Genomic DNA, 22,431 nt, shown 5'->3' on the forward strand with positions numbered 1-22,431 from the left:
TATTGGAGATAAGAGTCTCATGAACTTTTCTGTCCAGGCTGGCTTTGAATTGCAGACCTCAGATCTCAGCCTCCTAAGTAGCTAGGATTACAGGCGAGAGCCACCAGTGCCTGGCTGCAGCATAATATTTTAATAAGAAGAAAGATGTTATGTTTAAAGGACTATGATTCAAAGCCAGCCACATCAGAAAAGTCTGTGAGTCTCTCAACTCCAGTCAACCACCCAAAATTCAAAAGTGGAGCTGTGGCTCATTTGGTAAAATGCTAACCATGAGTGGAAAAGCTAAAGGACAGCGTCTAGGCCTTGATTTCAAGCTCCAGTATTGGTACATGCACACGCATGTGCTTGTGCATGATGGCGCGCGCGCACACACACACATACACACACACACACACAATGATAGGTTTAAACTATGATTCTTGTTGTAGGAAAACAGTAATCATTCTTCAGTATCCTTTGGTGAGGAATTCTTCTGAAGGATAATATAAATGATTCATTATCAAGATTCAGAGTGAGAGTCTGAGTGATAATTGAAAGCACTCATCACCCAATTCATAAAGTCCCCAAGAGAGCGTCTAGTCTCCTCTGAATCAGAGACAGAGTGGAAGTCAGTACACTATAATTTATAAATGAAGATTTTTGTGCTGAGATTACTGTTCAATTCTTTTTCCTCATGACTCTAATTAAATATCTTTCAAACTGATTTCAATTAAACTTTAGTTAACTTTTTGATGTATTATTTCTTGAGGTATAGTGTCTTTCCCCTCTTCCTGCCCTGAGTAGTGAAAATACTGGAAATTTATCCTGTGATTCTACTAGGATTCTTTAGATTTCTAGACATCTTAGATTTTCTAGATTCTTCTAGGAGCTTCATAGAACAGAAAACCAAAAAGCGGTGCTGGGAAGGTGGCTACGTGGTAGAGTGATTGCCTTGCATGCCTGAGGTCCTGGGTTCGATTCCTCAGCACCACATAAGCAGAAAAAGTCGAAAGTGGCACAGTGGCTCAAGTGATAGAGGGCTAGCCTTGAGCTGAAGAGCTGAGGGACAGCACCCAGGCCCAGAGTTCAAGACCCATGACTGACCAAAAAAAAAAAAAAAAAAGCTACAAAGCTCTCATGGAGAAGGTGAGGTTCCTATGGTAATGTATGTTGCAATTTCAGAGTTTATGCAACTATTTCCAAGTTCATTCATTCTCACTTTCAAGAGATTGAACCATGAATGTCCCTATGGAAAAAGAGTAAGAACAACCTATTTCTAAATAAAAGCAAGGCTAAGAAGGCCAGAACACAGGACTCTTGTCAAGGCTCTTATGATAGAGGTGTCATGAATTTCAGCTGGAAATGTGGAAGTAGCAGCGTGGGCACTGGGTCGCAGTTCAGGCCTGCCTGGGAGAGAATGGGTGTTTCTCTCTCTGAAAAGTAGGATAGCATGGTGTATGGGTGATGGTGGGTGACATCAGTTCCATGCTGGCAAAGTCGCTCAGAGGTTGGTCTTGTGCACCGGAGACATACACATCATGGAGGGATGTCCTCAAAAAAGAAAAGTGAGCTGGGTGAAGTGGCTGATGTCTGTAATCCTAGCGATGTGGGAGGCAGAGATGATGAAGGAATTGTATTCAGGCCAGTCTGGGCAGCAAGATGTTGACAAGACTCTGTCTTAATCAGTTGCTGGGTATGGTGCTATCCTCAGTTCCCGGGCAAGCACAGTGGGGTGCAGTGGCCAACGCCTTCCTCCCCAGGGATGGGAGAAGCAGGAGGGGGCCAGCCCAGGAACAGGAGAGACCTTACCTCAAAAATAGCGGAGGGCTAGAAGAGTGACTCCGATGAAAGAGTCTGCCTCGCAAGCATGAGGCCCTGAGTTCAATCCCCGGGATCACCATCCCCACCAGAACTATGAGATGATCGATTCTCTGGTGAGTGGTGACATTTTAAAAATTGTCTTCAAGTAGTGGAACAAAGGAATCTTAGTTCAACACGTCAGCTTATGAGTATAATGAGTCTTGATCACTATCACCCCTTCCACTATTCTTCCCCCATCTCTCCCAATGAATTCAATTTTGAATAAAAGATTATCAAGGTTGAAATTAAAGGTATGGTATAGCTCTGTCTGATAAGCAAAGAAAATGCCTTCTTTTAACTATTATTTGAATACACAGAAAAGTACTAGGGTACTTTTTTGTGTGGTGCAGGTGTGACTTCAGAGCCTTACAATTGCTGGGCTGGTGCTCTACTGCTTCAGTCATGATCCCCACTCTATTTTTTGCTGGTTATCTGGCAATTTTTTTTTGGCCTGGGCTAGCTTGGAACCTTGGTTCTCCAGATCTCAGCCTCCTGAGCATCTAGGATTACAGACCTAAGGTGCTCAAAAACCTCTCCCTGTACCCAGGAAGTTTTTTTTTTTTAGTTTATTATGATTTTTTAAAATTTTATTTTATTGTCAAAGTGATGTACAGAGGGGATCACATTTACATATGTATGGTAATGAGTACATTTCTTGTCAGACATTGTTACCTCCTCCCTCATTTTTCTCCCTCTTTCCCTCCCCCCCACTTCCCTCCCCACAATTGTAAAGTTCATTTCCAGCATAGTGTCTTGTGAGTTTCACTGTTGCATTGGTTCACCCTTTGTCTTTTGTCTCACCATTTTGTTATTCCCCTTCCTTTCCCTAAATCAGGTAAATGTATATACAAGACACAGGGCACCAAAATCAAATATAATGACAACAGGGGATAAACCCGGGGGAAGGGGGAAGTGAAAGAAAAAAGAAATAATTTCAAACGGCACATTAAAAACAACAACAAAGAAAAACCTCTTGTTTCCATATCTTGGAGTTCATTTTGATTCTGCTCCTTCTTCTACATGATGATGTCTGCTTCAGACTCTGGCTGTGACTCAAGTGGCTAGTTTGAGATGCTGTCAGTCAGCTGGTATTTTGGGGGAAAGTGGTTATCATGTAGGTTGAGGTTGGATTTTGGCGTTCCAAACCACCACCCAGTGCTTCATTGCTGTCGAGTGATCTTGTTTCTCCAAAGATAATACCAGCTATGTGCAAGATACTTTCTATATAATGATAGAAACGTTACTCCAGTGATTCTTCAGCTAGACTGAAAGCCTCCTCCAAGGCAAAGACAGTCTCTTTTAACTTCTGTCCTTTAAAATTATTTAATCAATGTTCTGGAAAATCTGCTCTGTGCCTGGATTTATCATGGAGCTCTACTCTTGGTTTGCTGTACCGCTGTTTGAGCACCTGGAAGATCTCTCACCTGAGCTATGTAAATCCTGTTTTGTAGCTATGGTTGGATATTGGTAATTAGAAGGGAGGAATCAGAAAAAGATCCTTTGAACTAGAAGTGGGTGGGAGCAAGTGTCTCACACCTATCATCCTCGCTACTTAGGAGGCTGAGATTTGAGGACTGAGGTTTGAATCCAGCCTAGGAGGGAAATGCATGAGACTTATCTACTTAATGACCAAAAAGCCAGGTGTGGAGCTGTAGCTCACATGGTAGAGCACCAGCCTTGAGCAAAAATGCAAAGGGAAAGGACCCAGGACTTGAGTTCAATTCCACCTGAGAGTGAGAGGGAGGGAGGGAGGGAGGGAGGGAGGAAGTGATTTTTTTTTGTCAGTTGGGGGGCTTGAACTCTGGGCCTGAGGGCTGTCCCTCAGCTCTTCAGCTCAAGGTGAGTGCTCAACCACTTGATTTTTCTGTTTATGCGGTATGAGGAATCGAACCCAAGGCCTCATGTATGCAAGGCAAGCACTCTACCACTGAGCCACCTTCCCAGCCCATAAAATGAGGTATGCTTTTTTTTTTTGTCCGTCATGGGGCTTGAACTCTGGGCCTGGGCACAGTGACACTTCCAAGGAAGAGAATTTTTAAACCTTCTATTTGTTTCTCTTCTTCATGGTAGGAGATTGGCATACTTGCAGAATTGTGTGTCTTAGTGTTTGCCTTTGCAAAACGGTTTTTGAAGCACCACAACCAGAGTGAAGGCCTTTAAGTGTTACACTGCATCCCAATAAAGAATAGGAGGAGAGTCAGGTGATGCAACTATTATGTCAGCCTAACACGCTCCTGGAAGGGGCCTTGGAGACTTCTCTTGTCCAATCTCCTCACTGCGCACGTGGTGAAGCAGGGATCCAGGAAAGATAAAGTGGCTTTAACAGTCTACGCAGTTAGTTTATTCCCCTGGTCTTTGTGTGTTTCTAGCTAGAATTTTGAAGATGGTCATGGGAGAGTTTGGGAGCTCACTGATAGATGAAAGTGAAGTAATTATTTATCCTAATTAAAGAAGAATCTAAAACACTTGCTTAATGCTTCCTTCCAAGTAGCTGTTTATATAATTGATGCCTTGGCCGCTCCTGTCTTTCCTCCACGCCTCAGGGATTGGCTAGCTCTGACCCTCAACGTTGTCTGTTGTGGACAGTCTGGATGCCTGTGGTTTATTGGGTAATGATTTGTGTTTGCAAGGGAATGCTTGACAGGCCTGGGCTGGGTTAGTTCAGCTAGAGAAACTGATAATGAAGCCAAGGTTGAGGGGTTTGGTCCCTGTGAGCACCTCCACTCTGCTGTGATCCTCAGCCTCACTGATCCTCCTAATCCTTGTTAGACGGCTCACGTGTGGGCTCGGGGAGGCCGTGGGGTACACCAAGGAAGCCAGGAAGGAATGTTACCTCCGAAGGCTCACCAGCCACAGGAGGCCCCGCGCAGAACCACACTGAAGAGGATGAAGATGATTCTAGCAACACAGGCCCCCACCTCTTCATGCCAGCCACCTTGGGGTAGGTTTGGAGGACATCAGGATTGATGGAATTCATCACACTGACTACAATGGACTTGAACCTGTGTCTGTCTGGCCCTGATGTTCACAAGTTGTAATCGAGACACCCAGATTTTGCATATTCTGTCTGACTTGATAGTAATGGGGATGAAGTTAACTTTTCTTTTCTTTTCTTTTTTTTTTTTTTAAAGAGTCTTATAGTTTGGTTTATTTTTGGATGTCTGTGGTGGATGTCGGTGTGGTCTGGTCTGGGGAAAATATTGCATTCCGGGGTGGCTAGAAATGGTGGCTGGCACTCTCTGGAATCTTCCTAACACTTCAAATGCTTTGCACTTTGCTTTGTCTCCAGGTTGGGAGAGGGCAATATTGGCTCCAGCAGCAAGGGTGAGGCGTGGTTTTGCAAGGAAAGCATCTCAGGATGCGACTCCTTGCTTGTTTGGATTACTTAAATAAAGGCAGCAAGAGAATAGTTGAACTTACCAATAGAGGCTTCTTGGTTACCATCCACATCTGAGAAAGTCCCCAGTTGTAACAGAAAAGTCCCCTGTAATTTTTGCCCAAGGATTTTTTCCCTCGAGGGAGAACTTCTTTAGATTATTTTCCAAAGGATACAAATCAGAAACGAATCAAAGTCATGTTGACAGGTTGATTTAGACCCAAGGCCTGTATCAACAAGTGTAATCCCCTTTGGATAAATTATTGAAGGCGAGTACTTTGGATGTAATTAGTATTGCACACATATTTGAAAAAAAAAACCCCAACAACCCACCACTGTTTGTATTTTGTTTTGGTTGAGGGATTACAGGCTCCTAATAACTTATGTGTTTGCAGGGTTGCTCTTTATTTAGTGTTTTCTCTCCCAAATATTTGAGGTAAAATAAGACCTTGGTAGGGATCTATCAAGCACCTACTCTGTGTTGGATCTTGTGCTGAGTGCTTTTGAGGACAACTATGTGAGATGAATTTTTAAGCCAATTTTTAATATTTATTTCACCAACCAAGTAACCAAGGCCTAGGATCTTATGGTTAATGCATTTGTTGGGCTGGGCTGCTAACCAGATCAACTCTTTCAAATTGGCACTTAAATGTGGTATGGGTTTTTTGGGGAGCTGTGGACCATCGACAGGAACTGCTATGCTGAGCGCCATGGAACCAAGTTAATAAAAATTTCAAATTACTTGTGGTAGATTAGGTGAGGTCTTGAACACAGGGCAGTTAAGGATCTTATTTTAGCAGACTGAAACTCTTGACTGGATCTTCCTCCCCATTCCCCAAGAATCCTGCTGTGCTAAGAGATATCTTTCTTTTCAGGAAGTTCTGTTTGTAACAAAAGACCACAAGCGGCTGTATTTATAACCTCAGGAAGAAAAAAGAAAAAAAAACCCATAGCTGTTGATGGCTTATTCCTGTAATCCTAGATACTCAGGAGGCTGAGATCTGAAGATCTGGGCTCAAAATCAGTTCCAGGAGGAATGTCTGTGAGATTCCTATTTCCAATGAATCACCAAAAAGCCAGAAGCTAAAGCCAAAAGCTAGCCTTGAGTGAAGAGCTAAGGGATAGTGCCCAGGCCCTGAGTTCAAGCCTTGGTACCAGCAGTGCGTGCATGCACACACATACAAACACAGACACAGATAGCCCCCGATCCACACATGTGCATGTGCAACCCACCCTGACATAGACCCATGCACTCACCCACAAACCCACACCCAAAAGAATAACAAAAACCAAAACCAGGCTTCATTAAAAAAAATCAGGTACACTTCTAAGAGCAATTCTTCTTTATTCTTTGTCAACTTGAATTTAGAATTTTACAGGAAATGACCATTCTTGAGAAAAAGCCAATGAACACAACATTGGGTAAGTGTGATAATCCTTGGTGAGCAGGCACGCAGTTCTGCTTGTCAAATGCTCCTCCTAAAGGGCTGGCTGCTGATTTGAAGGTGGGGGGCCATCCCCATCCTTCCTTTTAATCCATGGAGCTTGAATATTAACATTTCAGGTGAAATATAAGTTTCAGACTTGCAAATTTTTTTTTGTCGTGAAATCAAAGGGAATAGGGAATTGTAAGAGCAGAGCAGGGTGTATAAGGGAGATAAGAGGACCTCTTAGTGTCAGTTGGATGGAAATCAACAGGATAATGAGGATTGCTAGAGTAAATAATTTCCATTTTATCCCCAATAAGAATATTCTCTCCCTCACCTTTCAAATCCCTTGTTCACCCCTGGTGCATTCGAAACAAATAAGTATCTACTCTTCGTTCTGAATATGAGTACTGAAGTAGGTGTAGTTAAGGAATTCTGAAGGATTTCTCTCTGGGGCTTTCTATGTGGACATTAACATGTATGTTGGTTTTATACATGTTTGGCAAAGCCCTATGTGTTTGTATCATTTGAATTTATGGGCCTAGTAACATCTCCCAAAGAATATTAGATATGCTTATCTTGGGGATTCATAAACAACTCTGGATTCTGTAGAAAAACAAGAAACTCTGATTCACATGACCAGTCAAAGAGAGCAAAACACAAAATGAAGTGGAAAGGCTGTGGCTACTCCTCCATCTGAAAATGTCATTTGTTTGGTTTTCCCCCTCTCCCTTCAACAGTACACATTCTGACACTTTGCTTGGACCACATGACAGGGAATATCTTGTAGCCTTTTAAAAAACAACCCTCCAAGTATCTGGCAGGGGAAGTAAAAAGGAATGGATTACATGACATTAAACAGTATCATTGAAGGTGCTTTTTAAAAGAAAGCTGAATATAAACTCCAACTCTGTTTTGCTGCTTGTTCATTCACTCATCTTATTTGGCAAAGCATCTAACGCGAATATTTTATTTTTGAATTTTTATTTTTTTATTATCTTTAAGTAGGTATACAAAGGAACTGCCATTTAACAAAGAAGTTTAGGAATACAATACCCCTTCATCAATGTCTCCCCTTTCAACATTCTCTCCTATCCCTTCCCTCCCTGCCCCTCCCTTCACTCTTCTTAATTTTGTAGGATATACATTGGATTCTTTTTTTTTTTTTTTTGGGTCCGGTCATGGGCCTGAACTCTGGGCCTGGGCGCTGTCCCTCAGCTCTTCAGCTCAAGGCTAGTGCTCTACCACTTGAGCCACAGCGCCACTTCCGGCTTTTTTTCCTTTTTGCTTATGTGGTGCTGGGGAATCGAACCCAGGGCTTCATGCATGCAAGGCAAGCGCTCTACCACTGAGCCACCTTCCCAGCCCCTACATTGGATTCTTGACAGTGTTCTCTTCTTCTCTTCATTCATCTACTTCTTTCCCCTTGGCCCCACCCCACCCCTTTGGAGTACCCGCTTTCTGGTGTTTTATTTTGCTGAACTTTGAGTTTGACTTCCTGAGGGATTACACTTTATGTGAGTTCTCCCCTGACTCTACCATTTCAGTTAATAAATTTGTATAATTTGTATAATTTTCATATTTACCTATAAGTTTATGAGCTAAAACTAGTTTCCATGTACAAGGGAAAACGTGGATCTTTTGTCTCTCTGCACTTTATATAAGGAAGCCCTTTTGAGTTCTTTATTTTGATTTTGTTGGGGACGTGACTCTTTGAGTCTGGGTATCTTGTTATTCATAGCTATAGACTCAGTACCTGGACCTGCTTCTAGCACATGGTAAGTGATCAATGGACGTGCCCTCATGGAATGACTAACTAATGAAGTGTAAATCTCTAACAAAGACAAAGACAATCCAGCATAGTCTGTTACAGGTAGAGAGCAAGTCAGACTGATTTTGTTAACAGCCTGAATTGTGGAGATCTGTGAGGAGCTATACAATGGTCTATTTTCAAGTCCTGTCTACCTTGTTAAGGGCATACTTTTAGGTCAACAACTTGCAGAGCTTGTTTTTTACCTTGTAATTAAATAATTTATTTTCATTAAAAATTATCTTTAAGTAGTTGTACAAAGGGGTTTCCATTCAACATGCCAATTTAGGAGAACAATGCATCTTGATCAATGTTACTCCCTTCCATAATTCTTCCCCCATATCTCCCAACCCTACCCATATCCTCAAGTTCCCTGGATTGATTTTCATATAAGTACATTGAATATTATGACTTATTTACTCACTTTCCCTCTCTAGCAGTACTTGCTTTTATCAATACATTAATCACTCTATGCACTTAGTTTAAAAATTAATTTTTGTACATGGCTGTCCCAAATTACTTTCAATTATTTTACTTTCTAGGCTGATAGGAACTTCAACTCTAATTTTTTTTGATCATACTGTCCTTTGCATGATTTTTCTTAGAGTAAGTTAATACAGACCTAATTGTCAGGTTCTAGGCTATTCTTTGTGAGCCAAGATAATACCTTTCTCTAGTCATATACTAAGCTTTATTTCCCAAAAGTGACTATTTTAAAGATAGATTTTTGAAATCACGTGTTTTCTCTCTTTTATAAGGTGTTAGTAAACTGTATTGCATATTCAAATACCTATGATAGGTACAATGAATATTTATTGAAATGAATTGAACACTGAAGATCTTAGATGAAGAATCTCAGACTGGCAAGTCTTTTTTCTTTTTCTTTTTCTTTTTTTGTTGGTTGTGGGGTTTGAACTCAGGGCCTTGGCATTGTTCCTGAGCTTCTTTGTGTTCAAGGCTAGCGCTCTACCACTTGAGCCCACTTCTGTTGTTTTGAGTAGCTAATTGGAGATAAGAGTCTCATGGGGACTTTTCTGCTTGAGCTGACTCTGAACTTCGATTCTCAGATCTCAGTCTTCTGAGTAGCTTGATGACAGGAAAGAGCCATCAGTGCCCGGCTTGTATTTTCAATATATAGGTTGACAGAGACAAAATATTCTCCTTCAGTAACTGTATCTTCTTCTAGTATGCCCCATTTCTTTTGCCCTTAAAAGGAAATCATGTAGGTGATGAACTTGTACAATCTAAACCTTCTAAATCTTTTCAAATTAACCCAGAAATCTCATATGCCAGAGCCAGAGCTCCTGGGGGTAGGGTGGGGGATAGGAGGGTGTCATTCTGAACTTGGAGCTGCGTCCTCTCTTTTAAGTCACATAGGAAGGGATGTCAACTCTTTACCTCTAAAGTCTTTCTACATTTGAATATATAAATGATTGGCTTCCTTACCTTTTATTCATTTCTCTCTGACAGGTAGGCTCAGAAAATACCTCTCCTGAAAACTGAAATGTTGATATAAATATCTGAAGAGAAATTCTAATCACAGTATACATCGAACAGCCTCACTGATCCTGGATTCCTGGAAAAAAGATTTTCAAACAGACTTTGTCAGCTCAGCCTTGGCATTCCTTGTCAAACAAAAGCATGCCTAAAGACACATTTCAAACGCAGACGAAGCAGTACTTGCTAACCTGCAGAAAATCGAAAAGGAACGCAGAGGCCAAGAACAAACAGAATAGAGAACCAATGAGCAATGAAACACAGTTCCATTTCAGAGAACCAAATGTGTTTTAAAAAGACCCCATCAATAATTAAGCATCAGCAAGTCAAATTCTATTTTTTTCATTTGCTGCCATTTTCTTAAGATTTGTAATGAAGTAGTGAAATTATTGATTTGGCCTTAGCAAAAAGGAGCTAATACTCTTAATATGGAAATGGGGGGGGGGAAGAGGGTAGAAGAGGGAAAGGAATCTTATTTTTGCAGGAAAGACTTGCACAAGTTAAATGATTACCAGTTATGTCAAAATTTATATGTATGAATCAGCTGTAGCTGATTGAAAAATTTACCACTTTTTTTTTTTTTTTTAAAGCTAAGACCCTATTTCTCTCCTGAAATTTATGTTACCACATGACTTAACTTTGCTGGATTGGATCATGTCTAATACAGAATGACATAAGCCTGATTTTACTGCTACTCTTCTCCAAATTAAATGGTTGCCTGCTGATGGTTTTTATGTTTTTTCAAAATGGATGGGGGACAAAAAAAATGGTTAGTTATAGCCTTTGCAAGCCTAGATATCACTGACAGACTGAGCCTTTTTAATGCTGACAAAAAGCATGGGAGTTGGGCTCTCGTGGACAGGCTTGGTGCTGTCCTCCGCAACTTGTGGCATGGGATAGACACTGGAATGCTTGAAAATGAGAGGACGGTCCAATGGAGCCTGGAGAGGCGGCTGCAGCTACCCATGCAGCTGTGTACAGCTGGCCTTCATGGCAGGAAGCAGGTCCCTGCACTGTGTCCAACTTTGTGGCATTGAAACCTTTGACTACCTTCTGTGCTACGAGGGCCTGAATTTACGAACTGGAGCAAAATACACATGAACAAGACTGGATTTTCAGATCAGATCAGAGATGTCTTTTTTGTTTTTGTTTTTATGCAGTGCAAATGACTAGAAAGAATAATGGCTTTATACTTGTCACCAGACTAGTTTCATTTATTATCTATATATCTTAATCTATATATTTGGTACTGGTACTGGGGCTTGAACTCATAATCTTAGATGCTTGTTTGGCTTTTTCATTCTGTGTTGGAACCACATTTCTACTTCTAACTTTTTGCTGGTTGATAGGAAATAAGAGTCTTACAGACTTTCTTGACTGGGCTGGCTTTGAACCACAATCCTACGATCTCAGCTTCCTGAGTAGGCTAGGCACTGGTACCTGGCTTACCCATCATTAAATTTTCCTTTTACTAATGGGTTATAGATGTTTTCAGATTAAATATATTCTAGGTAGAACTTCTATTAAAAATATAATTTGCAAGTATTTTCTCGTCATCTGTGTCATGGCCTTTCATTTTCTTGATGATGTCTTTAAAGTACAAGGTCTAATGGATTCGTCTCTTCTCTTATGTACATGCTTCTGTTTTCTGGCTTAAGAATTCTTTGCTCAACCTGAATCATGATGATTTTTTTTGAGTTGTTTGAGAACACTTACAGTACAGCTCTTCAGGTTTATGCTCACTCATTCCTTTGTTGAGCAAACATTTGAGTGTTGTGACTACACAAACAGTGGTTTGGTTTGGTGGGCACCCGTGGCTCATACCTATAATCTTGGTTACTCAGGAAGCTATGGTCTGAGGATCACTGTTCAAATCTAGCCAGTCAGACAATTCCTAGAAAGCCTTCTCTCCAGCTAACCAACAAGTGCCAGTAGCAGAGGTGTGGCTCATGAGATAGAGTACCAGCCTGGAGGGAAAAAGCTAAATAACAGTATGAGTGAGGCCCTGAATGCAAGCCCCAGTATCGGTGCGCATGCATACACGCACACATGCACGCACACATGGTTTGGTTCCTGCCCAAAGAAGTTGATAGTTTTGTTAAAAGAAGCATGCAGTACCAGTGGTCAGAACGCCAGCTTGTGATAGCAGATGCAGGCAAACTCGGTAGAACCACAGGAACATAGAGATCCAAGTTTGTTTGTGTAAGTCAAGTCTCAATTTCTGACAGGTGTCACTCAATGAGCTGAGTATGAGAGGGAGATGAGATTGGTATTTACAACTCTGAATAGGCTGGGCCCCATGGAATAACCTGAAGAACACAGCAGCAAGTACTGGTTTAGGAAAGTGGTTTGTGTTGGGGTTAGGAGACGGAAACATCTGGGTGTCCTCCTTGTAGCTGTGGGCTTGGTGTGTAAGACTGTGCAACACAGTCATTTCTGTGTGACTGGCTGAATATGCCGACTTCGTCATTGAATGTGCACAGACACTCTGGTAGCCAAATAGCCTTCATCTTGATAACTCATCATGTATGAATGCATGGGAGTTTAATTGCTTCTCATTTTGAGCTGTTCCTCCGCTCTGTGGCAATGTTAGTCTTTCAGAGGTAGGTCATCGATGGGTGTTGTAACAAGCCACTGGCTGGTCATACTGAAAGCCTATTTCTCCTGTGTGCAACCAACCATTGCAGGGGATGTGGTCTGGCAGGTAGATATCTTTGCACGGTGATTCTGGGATCTAAGTCCTTCAACTTTGGGTTCTAACATCCTTGAAAGTCCCAAGAGCTCTGCCTCCTGGTGATGTTTCTCTAGCAGGGAGAATGAAAGTGGAGAAGACATAATGATTTTTAGTGGCCCAGAAATCAATCCCCCATCTCACATTTTATTGGATGCTTCATCTAGATGTAAGAAGTCACCTTTCAATGACAGCTCTCTGTGTGAAGGAAGAGAAGCATGGAATCTTTCTGGAGGGCGTTTTCCTAGCTTGCCCAGGAGCCATGCTAATAGAGAGTACTACAACCTTACATCTGGAGCAGATTAAAAAGGCTGGGTGCTGGTGGTTCCTGCCTGTAATCCTAGCCACTCACAAGGCAGATTATCAGGAGGACTGAAAGTCCAGGGCAGCTCAGAAAAATTAGTTTGGGAGTGGCCATCTTAATAGAACATAGGGCATGATCACCTGCTATGGTGGAAAGCTTAGTTAGGACAATTGTGGTCCAGGTGGGCCAGTGCAGAAAGTGAGATTAAAAAAAATCACCAGAGCAAAAAAGGCCTGGTGGCATGGCTAAAGTAGGAAAGCACCTGAGAATCCCTGAGTTCAAATCTGTCAAAAGATAAACCAAAGCCCAAACAACAACAACTTTACAAATGTGTCCAACTATTGATTAAACATTTTGGAGCCATATATATGTATGTATATATATGCACACCAGTCTGGGCATTATAGAAGCAGAATTAAAGCAAGAATTTATTGACTCATCAACAATTATTTTCTTGGAGCTCAATATGTCCCAAACACTATATACACATCTAAGTTTCAATCCTGACCCTTCTCCTTGAGTAGGTAAAAGTGATTCAACTATTAGTAGAGAGACTATTAACTTCAGAATTTAGTTGTATTGTACACAGTGTTTTTGAGACTAGGATTCTGGAAGGAAAGAATGGTCACACCTGAACTTGGATTACACGTTACCGAGTGGAATTTGGGTGGATGGCATGGAGAGAAGGAAACGTGCCAGGAAGCTGGCACTCCAGGTGGGAAGGAACAGAGGCAGCCTGCGTGCAGGTGCCAAAGACCAGTACACTACATGTGTAGTTGGAACAGCCATCTCAGTAAAATTGCTTCTATTTGTTACTGCAGTATTACAAACTAAGGGGAAATGGGTAGACGAATGAAGAAGAGGAGAATGCAGACAAGAATCTGATGTATATCCTACCTGAAGAAGAGGGAGGGAAGGAGTGGGTTGGGAGGGATGGGTGAGAATGTTGACCCGGGTGACATTGATCAAGGTATATTGTATTCATAAACTGCTTTATCAACTGGCAACTCACTCTGCACAACTATTTAAAGATAACAATGCAAGAAACAATCCCAAATTAAGACATATGAGGAGGGGTTTCTCTCTCTCTCTCTCTCTCTCTCTCTCTCTCTCTCTCTCTCTCTCTCTCTCTCTCTCTCTCTCTCATTTTCTCTCCTTCCCTGTCTCTCTTCGTCTTTGGTGTCAGTCTTGGGGTTTGAACTCAGGACCTGAGCACTGTCCTTGAGCTTCTTTGCTCAAGACTGGTGCTCCACCACTTGAGCCACAGCTCCACTTCCAGTTTTTTGCTGATTAATTGGAGGTAAAAGTCTCATGGACTTTCCTACCTAGGCTGGCTTTGAACACGATCCTCAGATGTCAGCCTCCTGAGGAGTTTCTTTCTGTGTAACTGAGGTAGGTGGATCATAGATGAATAAATATATGTGTGTACACGGGAGTGTGTGTTTTAACCTGAGTTCTAAATTGTAATTCACAAGGGCAGATGCTTTAAATGGCAGGCTTTACTTCTGGATTTTATTGTTTCTCACAGTGGCAGCTTGGTGTAGCTTGCGCATGCTTGGTAATGGGCTCCAGGGCGTGTGCAGTAGCAGTGATTTATTTATTCAGTGATGCTTAATGATTCTCCTGAGCCAAGCAGGGGAAGATGGCGTGTGGATAACAAGGCTATCTTGGTTGAATGGGGTCATCTTATAAAGGGCTTTGACAGTCAGATGACTGAGCACAGACTTGATGTGGCAGGTACTAGGGAGCCATTGAAAGTTGCCAAGTGAGCGAGTAACTTTTGGAGATGTTAGTGAATGAAGAGTCATCTGTTATCAAGATGCAAGATGGTCAGAAACATTGAAGTTATACCTTGCATTCTCTCTGACCACAAGGGAATAAAATTAGAACTCAACACCAAAAGCCACCAAAGAAAGTCCGGTATCACATGGAGGCTGAACAACACACTGCTGAACCAAGAGTGGGTCATGGAAGAGATTAGAAAGGAAATTAAAATGTTCATGCTATTCAACAAAAATGAACACACAAATTACCAGCTCCTCTGGGACACAGCAAAGGCAGTACTCAGAGGCAAGTTTATAGCTCTGAGCTCCTACATCAACAAATTGGAGAGATCTGAAACTAGCAATTTAATAACACATCTAAACCTCCTTGAAAAAGAGCAGCAAGATAAATCCCAATCCAGTAGATGGAAAGAAATAATCAAAATTAAATCAGAATTAAATGAATTAGAATCCAAAAATACTATAGAAAGAATCAACAAAACAAAGAGTTGGTTCTTCGAAAAACTTAACAAAATTGACAGACCCTTAGCAAATCTTATCAGAAAAAGAAGAGAACACACCCAAATTAATAAACTCAGAGATGAGAATGGAAACATCACCACAGAAACAACTAAGATTCAGAACATTATAAGGGAATACTTCTCAAAACTTTATGCTAATAAGTTTGAGAACTTGACAGAAATGGACCTCTTCCTAGCAAATATTGACATGCCAAAACTAAACCAAGATGAGTTAAACTATCTTAACAGGCCCATATCAAGCACTGAAATAGAAACAGCAATAAGAGACCTCCCAGCTAAGAAAAGTCCAGGACCAGATGGTTTTACAGCAGAATTTTACAAGGCCTTCAAAGCAGAGCTCACACCAATACTCCTCCAACTCTTCAATGAAATTGAAAGAGAAAGCTCACTACCGAACACATTCTATGAAGCCATCATAACCCTCATCCCAAAACCAGGCAGGGACTCATCAAAGAAAGAGAACTATAGACCCATTTCTTTGATGAACATTGATGCAAAACTTCTCAACAAAATTTTGGCCAATCGACTTCAACAATTCATCCAAAAAATCATACACCACGATCAAACAGGATTCATTTCAGGGATGCAAAGCTGGTTCAATATATGCAAATCAATTAATATTATTCATCACATCAACAGGAGCAAGAATAAGAACCACATGGTTATCTCAATAGATGCAGAAAAAGCATTTGACAAGATCCAACACCCCTTCATGATGAAGGTTTTGGAAAAATTAGGAATCCATGGAACATTCCTCAATACAATAAAGGCTGTATATGACAAACCTACAGCCAGCATTATACTCAATGGTGAAAAACTAAAGCCATTTCCTCTTAACTCAGGAACAAGACAAGGATGCCCTCTCTCTCCACTTCTCTTCAATCTAGTATTAGAATGCCTAGCTACAGCAATAAGACAAGATGCAGACATAAAGGGGATCCAAATAGGGAAAGAAGAAATAAAACTCTCCCTCTTTGCAGATGACATGATCTTGTACTTAAAGAATCCCATAGACTCCACTCCCAAATTACTCAAGCTGATTCAAAACTTTGGCAAAGTAGCAGGTTATAAAATTAACCCCCCAAAATCAATGGCTTTTCTGTATGCCAACAATGAGAAAAGTGTGGCTGAAATTAGGAAAGCAACTCCATTTGTAATAGCCCCACAAAAAATAAAATACCTAGGAATTAACTTAACTAAAGAAGTGAAGGACCTCTATGATGAAAACTTTAAAATCTTGAAAAAGGAAATCAACACAGAACTAAAAAAATGGCAAAGCCTCCCTTGCTCCTGGATTGGAAAGATTAACATCGTGAAAATGGCAATACTTCCCAAGGCTATCTACAAATTCAACGCAATACCTATCAAAATTCCAACCTCATTCTTCAAGGAAATAGAAGAGGCAATCCAAAAATTCATATGGAACAATAAAAGACCCCGAATAGCAAAAACGCTCCTCAATGGAAAGAACACTGCTGGAGGAATATCAATACCAAATTTCAAACTCTACTATAAAGCCATAGTAATCAAAACAGCTTGGTATTGGCATAAGAACAGACCTCAGGACCAATGGAATAGAATTGCAAACCCAGAAATGAACCTACAGACCTATAGCCATCTAATCTTCAATAAGGGAGCTAAAACAATAGAATGGAACAAAGACAGCCTCTTCAGTAAATGGTGCTGGCAAAATTGGTTAACTACATGTAGAAAACTAAAGCTAGATCCTTATATATCACCCTGCACCAGAATCAACTCCAAATGGATCAAAGACCTTGAACTCAAAGCAGACACTCTGAAAACATTACAGGATGGAATAGGAGAAACCCTAGGTCTCCTTGGCTCAGGCCGAAATTTTTTAAATAGAGACCCTGAAACACAACAAATCAAAGAAAGGTTGGACAAATGGGATTGCATAAAGTTGCAGAGCTTCTGCAGGGCAAATGACATAGCTAGCAAGATCAATAGAAAGCCCACCGATTGGGAGAAGATCTAGCCATACAATGGACAAGGGTCTCATATCTAAAATATACTTGGAACTCAAAAAATTAAACCCCCCAACAACAAATCCTCAAAGAAACAACTGTCCAATAAATAAGTGGGCGAAAGACTTAAAGAGAAACTTCTCTGAAGAAGAAAGAAGGATGGCCAATAGACACATGAAGAAATGTTCAACATCCCTAGCCATAAAAGAAATGCAAATCAAAACAACATTGAGATATCACCTCACCCCAGTTAGAACGGCAAAAATCAAGAACTCTAACAACAACAGATGCTGGAGGGGATGTGGACAGAAAGGAACCTTACTTCATTGTTGGTGGGAATGTAAACTTGTTCAACCACTTTGGAAAGCAGTATGGAGGTTCCTCAAAAGACTTCACATAGAACTCCCCTATGACCCAGCAATCCCACTTTTGGGCATTTACCCAAATGTTTACAAACAAGACCACACTAAAGCTACCAGCACAACAATGTTTATTGCAGCATTATTTACCATAGCTAAGATATGGAACCAACCCAGATGCCCCTCAGTAAATGAATGGATCAAGAAAATGTAGTATATATACACAATGGAATTCTATGCCTCCATTAGAAAGAATGACATTACCCCATTTGTTAGGAAATGGAAAAACTTGGAAAAAATTATATTAAGTGAAGTAAGCCAGGCCCAAAGAAACATAGGTCCCATGGTTTCCCTTATTTGCAATATCTAGTATATGCATGAGTCAAGCGGAAAAGGTCAGATAATGTGATGTCAGGAAAATGAACCCTTAGATATGTATTTTAATGTTTTTTTTTCTTTCATGCATGTGTTTCTAACGCATTTATAAGATTATCTCTTTGTTGCTTTGTATGTCCCTCCCCCACAGTATAACCCCTGCTTTCACTATATTTGATGTCAGTATAACTTGAGGAGGAGATGGGGAAAAACCAGTTGTTTAAGGATACAGGTGGACCTGTTGCAACAATGAGAAGTACAAGTTGTCATGTCCAAAACGAGCTTTACAACGTCGGTGCGGAGGGGGGGGGGAATGGGCGTGAAGGAGAAGGATTTTGATTGGGGGGGAGGGGGGAGGCTGGGAAGGGACGTGAAGGGTAAACAAAAGGAGGAGGCTGCAATGCTTGGTAAGAAATGTACGCATTATCCTGCCCATGTAATTGTAACCCCTCTGTACAGTATGTTCACAAATAAAATTAAAAAAAAAAAAGAAAAAAAAAAGATGCAAGATGGAGGTGGGTGGAGCAGGAAGTTCTGGCTGCTCACTTAGGGGACCCAGAGGCAGAGGGCTGAGGGGCTGAAGGCTGAGAAAAAGGGGTCATCAAGTTCTGCAGGCAAACCTGGGCGAATGGCAGGGCTGAAAGTGGGCTCCAGTCCACCGCAGCGTGTGGGTGGGAAAGAGAGGTGATGTGAGCCATTGCCGAGGAGCTGCGGGTTGTCCTCATGGTGGCTGAAGACATGTTCTGTCTGCCATCTCTCCTCAGTCAGGCAAGGATGTTCATGACTCAGTTGGCTTACACGCCTCTCCCAACTAGCAGGCCTTGTTCAGAACCTTTCCAGGCATCCTGCTGCCCTCTGCTCTGACGAGGAAGGATTGCACGCCAAGACTGCGGGTTTTTGAGGAGTGTGTAATTTTTATTGACAGCCCTGAAAAGTTCTAGGTACACTTAGCACCTCCAAAGAAGCGCTAAATGATTTAACATTTTGGGGACAAATTGGTTCTATTAGTCTCTAGTGCCAAATTCACCAAAAATAGCTCATTAGCTGTGCATTGTGATTTCACTAGGGTGCCCTGCTCTTGGCTGGATTCCAAAGAACACATTTGTATAAAAATGTTCCCATTATGGAGTGTGATACCTATTAAGGGAACACCATATGCAGCCCAGCCTCTCCCTGCCTCCACCCTTCCTTTCAACCTGAAGTTTGTATTTTCCATCCATTTTTGCCAAGTGACCTGCTTTGCAGGGGTTAAACTTTACCTAATGGGCTAAGGCCTGAGATGCTGAAGCAATCAATCTTTCAACCGGATTTAAGCGCCTTGGTTTTCCCTTTCTCTGTGCCACTGCCAATCTGACCCTTTCATTCCATCCTAGCCTGGGGGAGAAAGAAAGGGAGGGAGCAAGGTTGAGTGTGGGCCCCCAGCCCAGACCCACAGCTGTGCCTGATTGACCGACATTTCTGTTGTTACACACACACACACACACACACACACACACACACACACACACACACAGAGGCAACTTTTAATGGTGAAAGCAAGAATGACCAGCCTGCCTTTGGATTTTTGCCTATTTGAATTAAAATTCACCAGTTCCGGTTCTTTGTCACCGTGTGCATGATTTCAAGGGTGGTATTTCTAGAGACTTTTTTTTTTTTAAACTGAGTGCAAGGAAGGTTCTGTGTTTTGTTTTGCTAAACAATCTCTTCCACCTTGTAGGAGGCTTAGGAAGCTTTAAAGTTTCACTAAAAGTGATGTACAGTAAAAAAAAAAAAAAAAAGGGGAATGTCTGTTACTCATCAGGAGAGGCCCGCAGAGAGGATTAATGACAATAGAAAATCAAAAGATCATACAAAGTTCATCGATAAAAACATTTGCCTGGAAAAGAGAATTTTCCAGAAATTCTTCATCCTAAACTCATGTCACCTTTAAAGTTAAATTGAATGCTTGAAATAATCAGAACTGAGATTCTCTCTGTTTGTCTGTCTATCTGTCTGTCTGTCTCCAGTCTGGACTTTTAATGGAGAAGTCAAGAATGGAACCTATAGGCTGGTATGATAGGGGAATGTATGTCAATTAAAGACATCATTGGTATGGCTGCATTGCTTTGAAATTAATACTTTATCAGAGGAGAATGTGTTAATCCAACAGAGAATGAGCATCTAAAATGGATTAGCACTGTGAGCAATGGTTCAAAAATGTACAAGACAGGCTGGGAAGGTGGCTCAGTGGTAGAGCACTTGCCTTGCATGCAAGAGGCCCTGGGTTCCATTCTTCAGCATCACATAAGCAAAAAGAAAAAATCTGGAAGTGGTGCTGTAGCTCAAGTGGTAGAGCGCTAACCTTGAGCTGAAGAACTAAGTGCCCAGGCCCAGAGTTCAGGCCCCATGACCGGACCCCCCCCCAAAAAAAATGTACAAGACATAGTCTCTAAACTCAAAATACTGTCCTATTTCAGGCCCCAGTTCCATCTAGCCAAATAAATACATAAATAAGGAAGAAATATTGGCCTGTGACATAGGCACAAATAAATGCTCATAAATTTCCAAAAGGTGAAATGTAACATTAACAAACAAACAAAAACAAAATGGAAGGCACACACAGAAGGCTTTGCTAATTCAGTGGAAGGCAGGATTGAGACCTGTGGGCAATGGGAAGAATAAAGGCTTGGTGTCCTTACATGTGTCTTACACCCATTTTCTGGTTCTTAGAAATGCCATAGCCTTAAACTAACATCTAATTTAAATTCTATTTGTGAAAAAGCCTCAATTTGAAATAAATTCATTTCTTTTTAAGAGCCTGAAATCATGTGAAAATTAATTTGTATTTCCCTTAGGTATATACCTCCAGCTAATAAATTATCTTGAGACTAACATGGGAGATCTTTTAAAAACATAACACAGAATGATGTTAAATTTTATTGATAGATCAAAGAAGCCTGGATAAAAATCTCTATGTAGAGCTTCCCAATCAGACGTCTATTAATTTTAAATTAATAATTCTCAATTGAGATTCTCTGGGGCAGGTCACAGGATTCCGTGCAGATACAACTCCTGAAGTCACTACTAACTAGCATCTGGGGTTGAGATGCTGCTTTGCATCTAGAATTGGAACGCATCAGCTCACCCACTTAAAAAGAAGAGCTGAGTCCAAAGATACCTCGTTAATGGCTGTTTTCACTCCAAGTGTGATTAATTGAAAAAGGTAAAAGAATTCTTCTTGATGATTCTTAGGAGCATTTTAGAGAATCAGATTCACAAATAAGGTCATGTGACTTTCCACCTTTAGAAAGGAAAGTAATTTGTCTTTCTCAATAACACCAATAAAGGCCAAGCTGTCAGAGCAGCAAGCATCCTTCGCACAGAAGTTCCCTGGAAAGTGTGGTGGATGGCCTTACACTGTGCAGTAGAGTCACAAGATGCAAATTCTTTCAGGTTTGGGTAGAGGCATGTTTGCATGCCTCGTGCATCATTTCACTACTTCTGGATGAGATGATTTTACTGCTCTTCCTTTATTTTTCTGCCACAGACACTGGGCTGTGACCCCTAACTTCCTCCCTGCTGATAAAGGCTGAATCCTCATAGACTACTTTGCTGCTTGCGGATCGCATCCATCTTCCTCAACAATTTCTTACCTTTGTGTCACAGGCCCAGGGTGGTAATGACTTTCTATTCTTGCTACTCCTGGAGACTTTCATGGTCCTCTCTGTAAACTGTCCTACCTTTCCACCCTTCTTTCTCATCTGCTGGCCCCGAGGACCAATCACAATCAAGATTGCTCCCTGGATGTTCACCCAGAGAAGCCCAGATTTGACCAACTTCAAACAGTCAACTACCAGGACAGAATCATTGCGAAGAAGAGACTGAGCAAAGGCATTCTTAGAAGAAATATTCTCAAATTTTAAAGCAGAAAGGCAGAGAAGAAAGATTTGTGCTGACTGAATGTCTATGAGGATAAAAAAAATAGCTATGCAATGTTCCTGCTTTTGCAAGAGGCCATTTTGAAAATAGCTTGCAAGCCAAATGAGGAAGATTTGCAGTGGTATCTCACAGAATAGCCATGGATCTCAAATGCGTTCACTGACAGCGGGTCACAGTGAGAATGGAGAGAGAGAGCTGCTAACTACAGGCGGGGCGCTGTCCTTGCTCTGTTTCTGCCACCCACTGCAGCATTTGCGCGTCGCTGAGAGGGAGGAGGAGCGCCAGTGACAGCTCTGTGTGTTGGGAGGTTTCTGGGGGCTGCCAGACTTTTCTTTTTCCTTAGTCTTTGCTGCTTACTGAAAGGCAGTATTTAACTTTATGCTGCAACTTATTTCCCTGTTCTATGTGGATACCTCAGATATAATCTTTCCCTATTGATTTAGAGAGGCAATTTGGTATAGACATGTGTTCTTCCTCTTGGTACCAGATGATGTCAACCAAAAGT

The sequence above is a fragment of the Dipodomys merriami genome, unplaced genomic scaffold, assembly GCF_024711535.1.
Source record: "Dipodomys merriami isolate MVZ:Mamm:240054 unplaced genomic scaffold, mDipMer1.0.p SCAF_7, whole genome shotgun sequence".
NCBI classification, from domain to species: Eukaryota; Metazoa; Chordata; class Mammalia; order Rodentia; family Heteromyidae; genus Dipodomys; species Dipodomys merriami.